The following is a 16062-nucleotide window of genomic DNA, read 5'->3' as shown; positions in this document are numbered from 1 at the left end:
GAAGGAAGGAGGGAAGGAAGAAAGGAAAGAAGGGCTTCCCTACCTGACTTCAGCTCAATTAAATCAAGACATTTTGCTATGTAATGTAGTTGGTATAGAATATCCCACCATGGACTAAATTAAGCTAGGGGAACTCTAGATAATTTTAGGGAAGATTTGTTTATCCATAGAGCCTTAATATGTATATATCTACCACAAAATGAGGGGGGCACTGGTAATTTTCAGTAAATTTCATCACCAAATCCTGGGAGATTGGGTCTTTTGCTCCATAATGACATTTCCTTTTTTTTCTTGGATTCTGAGCTGTGTTTTCTCCTCCCACAATCCTTTCCGATCCAGCCTCCATACTTTGCACATTTTGAATCTCTCCCATATCTAGTTATTGCCAATCTGTATTGTTTCCAGTCTGTGCCCTCTTTCAAAACTGTGTCTATACAAAATTTTAGGAAATTAAAATTCAAAGCATAATTCTCCTTTATTTTCCTAGAGGTTTTTTTTTTATAGGTTTTGAATCAGGAAAAATAAAAGTGAAGTAAAAATTATTATTAATTAATCTTATATCATTCTCTAAGGTCTAATCTTTTTTATTATCAAAAAAGAATAGCTAGGTTAAGTTTGGACAAACTGGGTCAGATCTCAAGGAGGTTCTTATGTGATACTGCTATGGAATTTTCTCTCCCACCCCACCTCCAGTGTTCCTGTTCCCAGCAAGAGATGATCAGGATTCTTTTGAAGTTGATACATTTCTAGCTTCTATAATAGAACACTCTCTGCTATTTATATTCTTTTTTTAAATTTCCAGAACTAATTTATTTTATTTTATTATTTTCTCAGCATTCACATTCCTAATAAAGCCTATATTTTATTTCTTTTCCGAAGTTTTTATCTAAATTCAAGTTAGTTAAGATATAGTGTAGTATCGGTTTTAGAGGTAGAATTTAGTGATTCATCACTTACATATAACACCCAGTGCTCATCACAACGAGTGCTCTCCTTAATGTCCAGCACCCATTTAGCCCATCCTCCCCCCACCCACTTCCCCTCCAGCAACCCTCATTTTGTTCTCTATAGTCAAGAATCTCCAATGGTTTGCCCCTCTTTGTTTTTATCTTATTTTATTTTTCTTTCCCTTCCCCTATGTTCATCTGTTTTATTTCTTAAATTCCACATATGAGTGAAATCACTTGGTATTTGTTTTTCTCTGACTGACTTATTTCGCTTAGATAATACACCTAGTTCCATCCACATCCTTGCAAATGGCAAGACTTCATTCTTTTTATTGTTGAGTAATATTCCATTGTGTAATATTCCATTTCTTCATCCATTCATCATTTGATGGACACTTGGGCTCTTTCCATAGTTTGGCTATTGTTGATAATGTTGCTGTAAACATCGGGGTGCAGGTACCCCTTCAAACCTATATTTTTGTATCTTTTGGGTAAATACCTAGTAGTGCAATTATTGTATCATAGGTTAGTTCTATTTTTAAGTTTTTGAGGAACCACCACACTGTTTTCTAGGGTGGCTACACCAGTTTGTATTCCCACCAACAGTTCATGAGGGTTCCCCTTTCTCTGCATCCTCATCATCTGTTATTTCCCGTGTTGTTAATTTTAGCCATTCTGAAAGGTGTGAGTTGGTATCTCATCATGGTTTTGATTTGTATTTACCTGATGAGTATTGTTGAACATCTTTTCATGTATCTGTTAGCCATCTGGATGTCTCCTTTGGAAAAATGGCTATTGATGTCTTCTGACCACTTCTTAACTGGATTTGTTTTTTGGGTGTTGAATTTGGTAAGTTCTTTATAGATTTTGGGTACTAAATCTTCATCAGATATGTCGTTTGCAAATATCTTCTCCCATTCTGTAGGCTGCTTTTTAGTTTTGTTGATCGTTTCCTTCACTGTGCGGATTTGTATCTTGATGAAGTCCCAATAGTTCATTTTTGCTTTTGTTTCTCTTGCCTCTGGCAATGTTTCTAGTAAGAAGTTGCTATGACTGAGGTCAAAGAGGATATTGCCTGTGTTCTCCTCAAGGATTTTAATGGATTCTTGTCTCACATTTAGGTCCTTCATCCATTTTGAATTTATTTTTGTGTATGGTGTAAGAAAGTAGTCCAGTTTCATTCTGCTGCATGTGACTGTCCAATTTACCCAACACCACTTGTTGAAGAGACTGTCTTTTTCCCATTGGATATTCTTTCCTGCTTTGTCAAAGATTAGTTGACCATTTAGCTGTGGGTCCATTTCTGGGTTCCCTCTTCTGTTCCATTGATCTATGTGTCTTTTTTTGTGCCAGTGCCCTACTGTCTTGATGATTACAGCTTTGTGATACAGCTTGAAGTCCAGAACTGTGATGCCTCCTGCTTTGCTTTTCTTTTTCAACATTACTTTGGCTATTCGGGGTCTTTTCTGGTTCCATACAACTTTTAAAATTGTTTGTTCTAGCTCTGTGAAAAATGGTGGTATTTTGATAGGGATTGCACTGAATGTGTAGATTGCTTTGGGTAGCATAGACATTTTAACAGTATTTGCTCTTCCAAATGGTTTATATTCTTAAACCAGGCTTTGTCTAAAATATTGCTATTAGCAAACTCTACTGTGCAATTTCAGAATTATTCTCAGAATTAATATGTATTTCCTGAGTAAAATTTCTCCTTGTATGCTCATGGCTTATAAACAAATGATTTATTTATACATAACCATCAGATACATAATTATATGTATCAACAAATATAAGTAACTAGAAAAAAAGTTAAGTAGTCTTTGTTAATATGGGGGAACATTTCATCACATACAATGAGTAAAGAGAAAGCATCTCACTGGAGGCTTTGCTCTTAGAATACATGCTGCTTATTCCATTCCATGCACATTTATTTAGAACTTCCTATGTCAGGTCCTGTGCCTGTGTCAGAAGATGTCACAATAAAGCTTCTCATTTATTTTAAAAGGAAAAAAATTCCAGGCCAATAAGTGTGTGTAAGGTGCTTCACCATGATTAAGTTCCAGGAAAAAATTTGAGTCTTGAAGCTAAGTGAGCATCAGCAGGAAACCTATGTGACCCGAGAAAAAGTGGACAGACACTTCAAATTATGCTATTTTTCAACTCTGAAATTGTCTTATGAAAACAAAAGAATGGGAAATTTCAGAAAGTAATTTATTTGCATCTATAATTTCCTGTAGTTGAGAATAATGCATATTATTTGAGGAAACTTTTACATAGAAATCATTTATCCTGCCATCAGATAGAGAAGAATTGTTCAGTTCAAAGGGAACCAACAAAAAGGATTTCAGAATCATTTGGTGATGAATTTTAATAAGATTTATAATTATAGAGATTCATGTGCTAAGACATTTTGAACTGATCCACAATAAAAAATGTGCATAGATGTCTAAAGACATTAAATTACACAAGTCCCGTTGCATCTGAATGCCAACTATTTAAAAAGCACTACATTAGCATTCATATGCATATCTACTTTATAATTTCCTATCAACAATCTGATTTTTAATTTACATTCAACAATAACTGATTTACAAATTAAAACTATCTTTGAAAGCCGTGTTCCTGATATTTACAGCTCTGAGGAAACTGCTAGAATTGTTCATCTCACCCCCTCAACCTCCCAGAAAGTGCTTGAAGATGCATCCTACTTACTACAGAAATATTTGGATATACCTTATCATCATTCCCCAAACAATATTATCAGTAATTAGCGGCCAATATATGAAGAAGTAGCTATACATTAAGCCCTCTTGCCAGTGAGTCTTGGCATGTGTCAGCAGTATTGAGATGGCTAGGATATGGGAGGAAAACAAAGGAAAGACAATGATGACAGATTTCTGCACATGGGCATCTTTGAGAAAAGATACAAAGAATGCATCAGAGGAGTGGTAGTTTTCACAGAATTTCCCTTCCTGATGTTGTATGCACTGAGGAATGCCCAAAGGACTGAGTCACCTCACTATTTACAATAATAATATTAAAATAATAATTATTTCTATTATTGTTTCATGTCTATGGTTATTTAAGATGAATAATGTCACTTGCCTATTAACATATATCAAACTCCAAGCCAAATTTATGCATGTTTTGTAATCTTGTTCAAGAGAAAAATGATTCATCAGGAACTTTGTATCTTGCATGAATAAATTCTGCAGTACACCCAAGAAAAAACATTTGGAAAGTCAAATGGGGGATATTTTTTTCTAAAAGTCAACATTGAGCATAGAAAAGAAACAGACTTATATCTATAAATGCTTAGATTGTGATACAGAGATGTACATTGAGCATTTAGCATGAAAAATGACAGAGATCATGTTGTTCCTGTTGAGTTTTATTAACTTTTCTGTTAAAACCACAACCTTTTGGTATTTACAGATTCTCCAGAAGAGATTGCCTTCCTTTGACAGATTCAATGAGAAGAAGCTAATAGCCAATAAATTAAGTAAGTGTAATAATAAAGAATGCCTTCAATATCTGGTATGGAAATTGCTACTTCAATCTGAACTTGAAAAATACTTTTAATTCATAGAATGTTTATATTTACTATAGGAGAAATTGAATAAAGGGCTAATCATATGTCTTATAAAGTGTTAAACAGGAAGCAAGAATACTTTCATATTGGAGTAACAAAATGGTGAAGCCAAGAAGTAATAGACCAATTCTCAGGGGGGGAAAAATGGTTCATAGGAAATGTAAAGTCAAGTTAAAACCAAGTAATAGACATATAAATATTTGTGGAGTCAGAAAATATCATTATTCAGGTAACAGATATTCAGAGTAGCCTGAGAACTGAAAACAGAAGATATAAATGGGAATGATTAGAGAGCAAACCTTAAAGTGACAGTTATTAACTCGGTGCCAAATTATAGAGATCTGCAAAGGAAAAGCAGGTGTTCAGAAAGTCCACAGTGTCACCAAACCTCCCAAATAGGAGGAGAGTTAGTATTAGAAGTCTACACGCACACACACACACACACACACACACATACGCACACACACACACAAATGTTTTCTTAAGTCCAAAGTAATCAGGAGGTTAGTTGCAGGAAATTCTGGACATGAAATATGGTCACTGAAGGTGGAACTCCAATTGATTGCCAGTCCTTGGAATTTTAAGGAGGCAAAACATAATCCTAGTCCTGAAGTGAATAGGACAAAAAGGAGAGCCAGACCTAAGCCTTTTCAGACCAAGATACATTTTCTAAAACTGTGTTTCAAAGCAAGTATTTGGCCACAGGAAAATAAAGCAAGAACCAAACCACTAAATTAGGAACTTGAGTGGAGTTGATTGGCAGCCACTGCTCCCTTGACCTGTGCTGTTCCCCATTGCTAGCATTCTATGATGGGCTGGAATCCTGAGTCTGATATGGGTCTGATAAACAAAGACCACCCAAATGAGAACAAGCAAAGACTATTAGGAGCTTGCTGCAGAGAGGGAGTCAGCCACCATCAATTACATTTGGCAAGGTCCTAAAGGCAGCAGGAAAGTGGGAAAGTTTTAAAGTGGAAAAAAAAAAAAACAAAGAAAAGAAAGAGAGAGAGAAGATGACACTTCTATCCTGATTAAAGGTCGCTGGCGTGGGGAAGCAGGAAATAGGCTAACTAGAAGCAACACATCTTATGTGATTGATTAGTCGTGCATATTGCATTTTCTCTAATCCTAAATTGGAATTGGGGGCAAAAATTATGGAAGCCAGCAGTTTTTTGTTTTGTTTTGTTTTGTTTTTGTTTTATCAAGTCCTAGTAGTTTGGGTTTCTGGAAATCCTGGTTTGGCTTCCCAGGCTAGCTGTGGCAGAGACTGTGGGTCATAGTTCAGTTGTTATACAGGATCTGACCTTGAGTGTTGGTAAAGCCATTCTCTCAATGAGTTAATGGCTTTAAATATAAGATAAGCAAAGCAAAGGAGAAAACTATAAGAAGTGGGTAATACCTTTGTCATAAGGAGAACTGTTCGTACATGGCAAATGTCAATCTGGGATTTCCTAAGCAATAATCAGTAATTCTCATCCCTAGGAACAATGATGAAAAACAGGTAGAACCCAATGCCCAGAAGACAGGGCCATAGGACAGAAGAAATGGAACTAGTTCCATGGAAAATGTGAAGGAAAAATCTACATTTTCTCATTTTTTTATTGAGTTATAATTGACATATATCATGTATGAGTTTAAGGTGTACAATATGTTGATTTGACACATTTATGTAGGGCAATATGATTACCTCCCTACTTTTAGCTAAAACGTCCATCCCATCACATAATTACCATTTCTTGTTTGTGGTGAGAACATTTAAGATCTAGTTGTGTCAGCATTTAAGATTATATTGTTACTAAAGCACTGACCTATGGATTCCTAGAAATAAAATAATTGGGGATGTATCTTAACTTGTATAATAAGGGAAGTTTGCACAAAAGATTGACCTAATCCTGGGGGTATTGACCAGAGGTGCTGCAGACCCAGAGAAGATTTCAGAAGGCATGGATTTACACTCAACAGCTGTTTACACTGTCAATTCAAGATTATTGACTGGGTTTCCCCACCTCATAAACTCTGGAATTAATTCAGAGAAGGGAATAGTGTAGATAAAATTCTAATCTACTGCATTAAACTGTAAGTAATTTTAAAAAAGAAGGAAAGGAAGGAAGGAAGGAAAGAAGGAAGGAAGGAAGAAAGGAAGGAAGGAAGGAAAGAAGGAAGGAAGGAAGAAAGGAAGGAAGGAAGGAAGGAAGGGAAAAGTATGAATTGACTAGATTTTACCCTGAAGTGTCCATATTTATTTTCTGTTTTCTGGGATAAATGAGGCTTTTGAAATAACTAAGATTTATTAAATAATTATTTTTAAGTTACATTGTGTATAGTAAAGGTCATGGATTGTGGATTTAACTATGTCTGATAAGCTTCAGGTGCTCCTGGTAGAAGGAGGGATATCAGGCATACATCTCTACTCTCAAGTTTACTAGAAAATATGAAATTCTTCAAAGTGAAAAAAAAAATCCGACACAGAAATACAAAAGAATGTTCCCTCAGAGCATTTTTTTAGGCTCTTAGAGTAAATTTACTTTTTTATGATTTTAAAATTAATAGACTTTTCACAGGAAATGTTAAAAACACAATAATGAAGAAAGAATGAAAATATAGTTACTAGAAGATGACCAACAAACAAAAGAAGCTCTGTAAGTGATCATTTTTTTAGATTTCAGCAAATTTTTGCAAAGATTAGCTTTAGGAGAAGGCCTAGTCCAGGGAAACACCTAAATCTCCCTTTCTCAGAGTAATCTGGTGAGCATTATACCTGATCGGCTTCCCTCAGAAAGAGCTATTCTTCTACTATATTGGGAATGCCGTGGTACAGTCTCTCTCCCTTTTGCACACTGAGGGATCAGAGTCTCTCCAAAATCCTGTAGTAAGGAAATCTAGTTAATTTACTGGGATCATCGGGCCATTTAAAGGTCATGAGAGAATGGGACATCATGGCAGAGTTCACAGAGAGAAGGGAATGTGTGCTCTTTAACGGTGCACCAGGCAAGCTTGTGCCCACCTAACTTGAGTGTAGACTTAAGACTATGCAATGAGGAGCAAACACAAGACACCAGTCTCCAGGAATCATAAATGCTTACATCCCAAAGAAAAAAAATTACAGGGCGCCTGGGTGGCTCAGTTGGTTAAGCATCTGCCTTGGGCTCAGGTCATAATCCTGGGGTCCTGAGATCAAGCTCTGTGTGGGGCTCCCTGTTCAGTGGGAGTCTGCTTCTCCCTCTGCCCTTCCCTTTGCTCTCTCTCTCTCTCTCCCTCCAAAAAATAAATTAATAAATAAAATCTTAAAAAAAAGAAGACAAATTATATATTATAGCGATGATTCTTTGAAGAAGGATTTATAGAAGACAGGAAAGAGAATACAAGACCTCTCCAGATATTCAGCTTACATTTAGAAAAGTGGTATCAAAAATTTCAGACAACAAATGAGAATGATTCTACGGTCAGATTACTTAAAACAAATGAAGGGTCAGAAAATACAACTGCAAATAGAGTAAAAAGTAAAATTCAGAAAATACAAGCCAAAGTGACCTCTGTCATAAAGGAAGGCAGTAAAGGTAGGAAACTCTCAGTGAGGGCACTCAAGCAGCTCTAGGAATTTAAAAGGACTTGACCAAAATACAGGAAGAAGAATGAAGAATAAAATCAAATAATTAAAAATAAAATCAAAAGCAAAGCACAAAGATTCAGGGATAATTTTTCAAAGTTTAACTACTGGTATGAAATTTATGAAAAGTAAACAGGAAATTTAAAGAAGAAACTTTAAATAACAAGAAAAAAGTGGAAAAAAAAAACCCTTCTATTTGGTGTGAATATGGGAACAGGGTCAATAATCTCTCCTATGTAGCTTCTGTCTCCTGAAGAAAGTATAATTACCTCCAAATTTCAAAGAACAAAGTTAGTTAGAATGTAATTGAAGGCCAAGTGGGTTGAACAGTAGAAAGAGAGCCTTTTAAATGAGGTCATTGCTTTAATTATTTAAGCCCCCATTATTAAATGAAATGGAAGATATTTTCAAAACTTGAAGGATTACAGGAAATATTTCAGAGGGGTAAAATTTCTTATGGGAAACAAGGAATAAAAGACACATTTCATAGAAGGCAAATATCAGATAATACACACTGGTTGAATTCAAATCAGCCTTCTGATATATCCTAAGCAGAATTATCAAATTGCTGCTAGATAAACACTGAAAAATAAAATGATGAACACTAGGTGTAAGCAGTTTTTCAGATTTAGTAGCTCTAGTCTGAGTGCTGCTAGAGAAAATCTGAAAATCTGTATAGCTCTGAGCACTTTTATCTTCAACCAAAACTTTTCAAGTGCTGGAACGTTCTCTGTCTCAGGTGATCTCCACCTTCACCATGGGATGGAACACTGTTGAAAGCCTACATCTCTGACCTTAGCTCCCCTACTTTACCAGCTCCTCCTCATTCTCAAACCATGATTTCATAACTTCATTTATGGGAAAAATAAGATACGTGTTTATTATCTCTATATATTTACATTATTCTCAACATAGGACAATTTGGGCAGGAACAGAAAAAAGTATTACTCATCATTAATACACTGGTTCTCCTTGACCCAAACCCTTCCCTGTTCTGTGGCAATATGATCAAAACCAGATTTTATCTGGTACCTCTGTACTGTATAGGTGATGAGCCTTGAAGTCAAAACTCTGAGAGCTTATAAAGGACAGTGACAACTGTAATGGAATGAAATGGGAAAAAAAAGAGAAAGAGAATAATCATGGGATGTTACTTTATGGAATGAAAATAAATGCTTCCAGGGTGGAAATAGGAGCAATATCTCAGGATTTGTAATCCCTGGAATGTTTCCATGGCTCTGAGACTCATCTTTCCTTGAAACATAAACACATACCTCTGGGAAGACACATTTCTTCAGAGATCTCTGATCATTGAATCACCCTTTTACTTAAAAGGTTTGTTCATTAACCGAATTGTAACAAAGTTTGCTTAGAAAACTCTGTGAAGAAACATAAAAATATGTTCTCTACAATTCCATGGGTTGGATACTCAAACTCCAACTCTTCTCCAAACCGTAGCGGAAGTACCACCATGTTTTTCCTTGTCTCATTGTATTCACCTCTTGCCCAGTGTGTGTTGACTAAGGTAGTTCTTCTCCTGGACAATTGGTTAGATTCCATCCCGAGGCAGTTATCAGATTCAATTCTTCACTCATGTCTTTCCAACATCCCCGTCTTTCTGAGTCTCTCTTATTTATATTTAATAATATTCTAATGTCTTGAGATTTTTATCCCCAGCCTGTGTTACTACTTTTACTTGTCTTTTATTTCTCAGAAAAAAACTTTCTCATTTAAACATTCAAACCAAGCAAACATATGTTAATAATATCCAGCTTGGTACATCCTCCCTGTCCTCTATGGAGAAATAAGATTTAGCTTTTGTCAAGGAATTTAGTTTTTGACTCTAAAGCTCCAGTAAGGGAGTGCCTGGGTGGCTCAGTTGTTAAGCGTTTGCCTATTTCTCAGGTCATGATCCCAGGGTGCTGGTATTGAGTCCCACATTGGGCTCCCTGCTCAGCAGGAAGCCATTTCTCCCTCTCCCACTCCCCCTGCTTGTGTTCCCTCTCTTGCTGTCTCTCTGTCAAATAAATAAATAAAATCTTAAAAACATAATTATAATAAATAAATTTCCAGTAAGACTATGTCAGAGGATCTTCTTGTATCACTGTTTTGAACGCTTTTTCCTATAGGGAATGATAGAGAGAGTATGTTCTCCATTGAGAGAAGAGCTTCATAGGAAATCCCATTGGTGATATCAAGTCAAATTTAGTATATATTTTCTAACTTTTCTATCTTTTCTCAAGACTTGTTTATAGCAACATGAAGAAATTTAAAATAATAAATAATTCATTATTTTTTAGTAGATTCATTTCATTGTTCTAAATACAAAGTTTTTCACAAGGTTCACTTAAGATAAAAATCTCAAGTCTCCAGGACATAAAGAAAGGCAAAGTGGGGGTAAATATGACACATACTACATATATTTTAAACATTATAATCCCACCCTCCACAACACATACCCAAAGGACTTCATTAGCAAAGGTCACTTAAAAAAATAAACTGAGGAACTTAAGATAAATACCTTGTCACATAGAGACAAATATTCAATCTGCAGTCAGAATGTAAATTTTACAAACCGATATAAAATATAAACAATTTGACAAGATTTTTGTCAATACACTACTGCATGGTAATTTAACCTTGGTTGTCTGTGTTGTTGTTGATGTGCTAGTATGCAATAATGATTTAGAAAGGTGATAGGCACACTCTTTTAATAAGAGGAAAGATAGTAAATATTTTAGACATAGCAGCAATATTGTCTCCATTACAACAATTCAGTTCTGCACGATAGCATGAAAGCAGCCATACATAACACATAAGCAGACAATCATGGCTGTGTTCCAATAAAACTTTATTTACAGAACCTGATAACAAGCTGGGTTTGACACAGTGTCCATAGTTTTCCAACCACTGATTTAGAAAACAGGGTCTATAAAATGCTTTGGCTCTATAAAGAACAATATGTTACTCCATGTCCATTATTGGAACAGTGGAATTGTTTTCTTGTAAATATTGTATTTGCAAATCAAGGTATTTTGAACTTGGATTTTTAGTAATTATCCCATTCCTAAAATATCATTCCTGTTGTAAGATTAGTATATACTGTATGGTTGTCTATGCTTTACAATGAATGTGTTAGAAAGTTGGCAATCTTGGGGCGCCTGGGTGGCTCAGTCGTTAAGCATCTGCCTTCGGCTCAGGTCATGATTCCAGGGTCCTGGGATCGAGCCCCACATCGGGCTCCCTGCTCAGCGGGAAGCCTGCTTCTCCCTCTCCCGCTCTCCCTGTTTGTGTTCCTTCTCTCACTGTGTCTCTCTCTGTCAAATGAATAAAATCTTAAAAAAAAAAAAGAAAGTTGGCAATCTTTAGGCTAGTTATACCATTAAACAATATTTTTCCCTTAGATATTTAACATTATTTAAAGAATATTAGATTCAGATAAAAGTGATAAGGCTCAATAACAAGATTGCTAGTTTTTTGAACAAAGGACGGAGTGTATTTTATAATTGTTCAGATATTATGCCCACTAACCACCATGCAGAAATTCCTGATTGAATAATCATTGATTTCAATGTGACTTTCCCTTTTATTTCTCTAAAAAGAGCTAAAATATCCTATTTTGGGATAAGGTTTTATTTTTATATTACAACAAGAAGAAAAAAATCTATGTTCAAAATGTAAAGATTTCTCAATGTAATATCTACAAAATAGTCAACAACATAATTCTGAGGTAACTTTTTAAAATGAGAAGAAAATATTCCATTGTGTTATGATACATGTTAAGTTTATCTTTAATATTCCATCTTTTATTTTTGGTAGGTATTAATAAAATAACAATACCAACACAACATTCCTAGCATTTACTGTAAATCATCTCACCAAGAGAAATACTCATGTATTTTAATCTAAGTTATGGCAGAGTAGAGATTGCATTGTTTTCCTCATCTAAGTTCAGCCTTACAGTTGTAATAGCCCTGCTCACTTTGAAATGCTGAATTGTCATGATTATTTCTATTCTGGGGTCTAACATATGTAATGTTCATCCATTAAGAGCCTCACCCTTCAGGCAACTTCTTATTTACTTTGTTTCCAGTCATCCTATGAAATATTGCTATACAATCTTTTTGACAAGCTTTTGCAATGACTAAAAATATAATGTCCGAATACATCTTTAAGGGAATTTGATGCCTATGCAAAGAACATCATTAAGGACCTTTTAGACTGAGAATAGCTCACTGTTGATATCATTTATCTTGCATTTATATACTGCTGTATCCATATGCTGCATAGAAGCATCTCTGCCTATATTTCCTGTGGTTAATTTAAGATTACATAAATTGCTATCCTATTGAAATCTCTTTTGAAACAAATGATAATAAATTCAAAGCAACTGAGAAATTTCTACTTAGTATTTCCAAAAGAATAATGTCTCATCTTTGCTTATTTTATAGCAAATGTGCAACAAAAACAATATTTACCTTTTTAAATTGAGTCTATTTCCAATTACATGACTCATTAGGGGAGTTTAAGCAATTTCCATTTTTCCCATTATTACAATATAGATGTCAAACAACACTAAACATATCATTGAAACAGTATTTCAAAGCTCTTAAGCAGATTCTTAGTTTCTATGTACAGGAGTCCGTGCAAAAAGGCAAATTATGCCAGAGAGAGAAGCAAAGACTAACAGAATTATGAAGTGGTTTGGAATTGAAACACTCTTACTTCGTGTCTAGCTTGCTTACTTCACAGGAGTAGTCAGCTCTGGCAATTAGAAGTCATGCCCTATTAAAAGGGAAGAATTGAGGAAAGTTTGAAAAAGTAAAACCTTTTAAGAGCAGAAACTAAATTAAAAGGAACACAACAAGCAAACTGACACCACAAAAAGTGCAGTCAGTGAAATAAAGAAGAGAAATGAGAAAAGTGAAGAAAATACACATAAATAAGAAACAGAATAAAAAGGCTTTAGGAAGAAAGGAATGATAATAGAAGATGGGTAAAGAAGGTCATATTAGGATAGGCTACAGGATTTATGGGGCCCAATACAAAATGAAAATATTGGGGCTCTTGTCCAAAAAGTAGGGAAAAATTTCTGTTAAAAGTACTGAATATTTAGGCAGCTTAAAATATCTTCTGTAGTCTCTCTCTCCACCTCTGATGCTTTTTATTTGCTGTCTAATGTCATAGTCCTTTGGGCAGGGGGGTGCTCCCCAAGTGAGTATAGAGCCTCACGGTTCCTACATCCCACCTTATACCTGCTTCGTGTGGTCCATCATTGCTGATCCCCCTTTTCCCAGTTGCTGGACCAGCAAGCTGCCCATGGTAGGTCAACAAAATCCAACCAGACATCACCTCTTCCCCTGACTATCTGTTTTAACTTATAGCAGAGAGGTGAACCCAAGGGAATGCAGCCTCCCTGCCATTCTCACCAGTTAATTGGAAGGGATGGACCAGAGGCTCCCAGGCAGCCAGCCACTGGCCCAACATGCTATGCAGTCTCCAGCCTGGGTAGGAATGGCCACTGTTCTGCCATGCTTCGAGATACAGAACTGTGCGTGCACCTGCCATTGACTTTTCTTGATCCCGCTTAGTGCAGGGAGGCAGCAACAACTGCGTGAGTGTGGGAAGGGGAAGCTATGCTGTGCTGGGCAGTGCCACGGTGGAGGATCTGTGGTCAAGAACCCATCCAGAGGAGGCAGGGAGGTTGGGAGCCTGCCCCAAATAGGACTGGTAAAATAAGGCCCCATGCTTCAGGCACCTACTGCATTGTCCCATAGGCCTTCACTTATAAAATACAAATTTAAGGATAGAATTATTGAAACATTCAAGACAGCCACCTCTGAGCATGAAACTCCCAACTACAAGTTCCTTCTGAGCTTGAGTCTCTATGCAATTGCATGGGTCGCACGCAGATTGAGAGAGATGGCCCTAGATCTGATATTAATATAATTGGAGTTCTCTAAGCAGAAAACCAAAGGAACAAAACAGAAGAAGTATTTGAAAGAATAATTACCTAAAACTTTTCTGAAAATAAAAATTGAGCCCACACACTGGAAGGTACACTTTGTAAATAAGCATCCAACCCATAATATTCTGCAGTAGACTATTTCCTTAGTTCCTCCTAAGAGCAAGAAAATCAGATTGTTTGTTACCAGACTTCTGGGAAGCAATGTATCATGCTAGAAAGCAAAAGAGTAATATTTACAAACTCTTCAAGAAAATACTCAAGAAAAGACAAATGTAAGTGAAGGATTTTAGATTCAGTTAGGCTGTCCTTCAATTATAAAGGGCACAGTAAAATCAGTTATAAATACGCAAAACTTCAAGACATATTGTACCCATGAGCCTTCCTGAGGAATGGATTAGAAAATTAATTTATGGCAACGAAAAAGATTTAGAGAAACTATGGCATGCCTATTTTGTTGTGACTCAAGGAAATTCGAAAGAGCTTGATGGAACTTTTATTATTTGCCTGGAGGCAGTACAAATCAATTTTCCCCACATTCAGTTATCAAGAACTTCATCACATGGCTTCAATATCCTGCAAAAAGGGAGAGGTCCTGTGTCCAGCTACAATTCTATTACTTTGGAAGAAATGGGAATAAATACTTCATAAGTGGCCAAAATGCTAGGGCACACAGGATTTGTCAATTTTCCTTGTAATCTTGTCAATGTTCGGTTTACATATTTTGAGGTTATGCTATTAGGCGCATACAAATTTAGTACTGCATCTTATTTGTAAATTTAACATTTTATATCATTTATCATTTTATCTATTTGATAAATTATATCAATTACTAAAATATAAACATTATGGTAAAACATTTTTGTTAGAATATTTATGGACCTCTGAGAATTTATACTGTGCTACATTGTCACATAGTATGTGGTGTTAGCCTAAAAGAGATTTCTGTAAATAACTGAGAACTATATTTTTTAATGCCCTCTACTGCAAAGACTTTGTATTTTATTATATTGTCTAAGAGACATGTAAAAATGCATAAGATTTAAACTCAGTTTCTGGAATTTAGCTTGTAGAAAAAGCATCAAGCCAGTAAAATATAAGGTTTAAGTCATAAGTAAAAGGCTAATAAATTACATTTATATCCTTAACATGAAAGAGACTTCATATTCCACTAATTATCCAAATGCATGTACACTCTTTCTGTATACAGATTTAAAACCTAAAGATACACCATATGTAGATATATACTTTTTAACTTGTATTTATTTTGGAAAGAATAATTCTGATTAATTCATAATCTTCAAATACATGATTCAGTTTTTTAAAGATTTTAAAATCAATTACTCTCTAATCATACTTTTAATGATTTTTTCATGTAATGTCATTTATAGAAAATGTCAAAACTATTAATTTGTCAAAATAAAAATTTGTCATGTTTCTTAATTATACACTCAATCTAAGTCAAACTGTTTTATGTTAATAAGGAAATACCATGTAAATTAAAATATATTGGAATGTGAGCTGCTCCATAAGTAGATGAGAATAGTTCTTCTGAGTAAGAATAATAAAAACAAAAGTATCAACCTCATAATGTTAATAGCTATTTAATAGTATATATAGAAACCTCCATCTTTCATTATACTCTGAAATTGGATTTAACAATTCAAATTTGTTTCAATTAAAAATAATACATATCAATAAGCCAATATTTAAAAATTGTTTATTATAAAAATAATATAAGAAAGTACAGAAGAGGGTATGTGCTATGGTGAGTGCTGTGAATTGTGTAAGACTGTTGAATCACAGATCTGTACCTCTGAAACAAATAATACATTATATGTTAAAAAAAAAAAAGAAGAAGAAGAAGAAGATAGCAGGAAGGGAAAAATGAAGGGGGGGAATCATATGGGGAGATGAACCATGAGAGACTATGGACTCTGAGAAACAAACT

This window comes from Callorhinus ursinus, unplaced genomic scaffold (genome assembly GCF_003265705.2).
Source record: "Callorhinus ursinus isolate GAN/ISIS: 27379988/994484 unplaced genomic scaffold, GSC_fseal_2.0 scaffold11, whole genome shotgun sequence".
Lineage (NCBI taxonomy): Eukaryota > Metazoa > Chordata > Mammalia > Carnivora > Otariidae > Callorhinus > Callorhinus ursinus.
Note: the sequence above shows the minus strand (reverse complement) of the source record.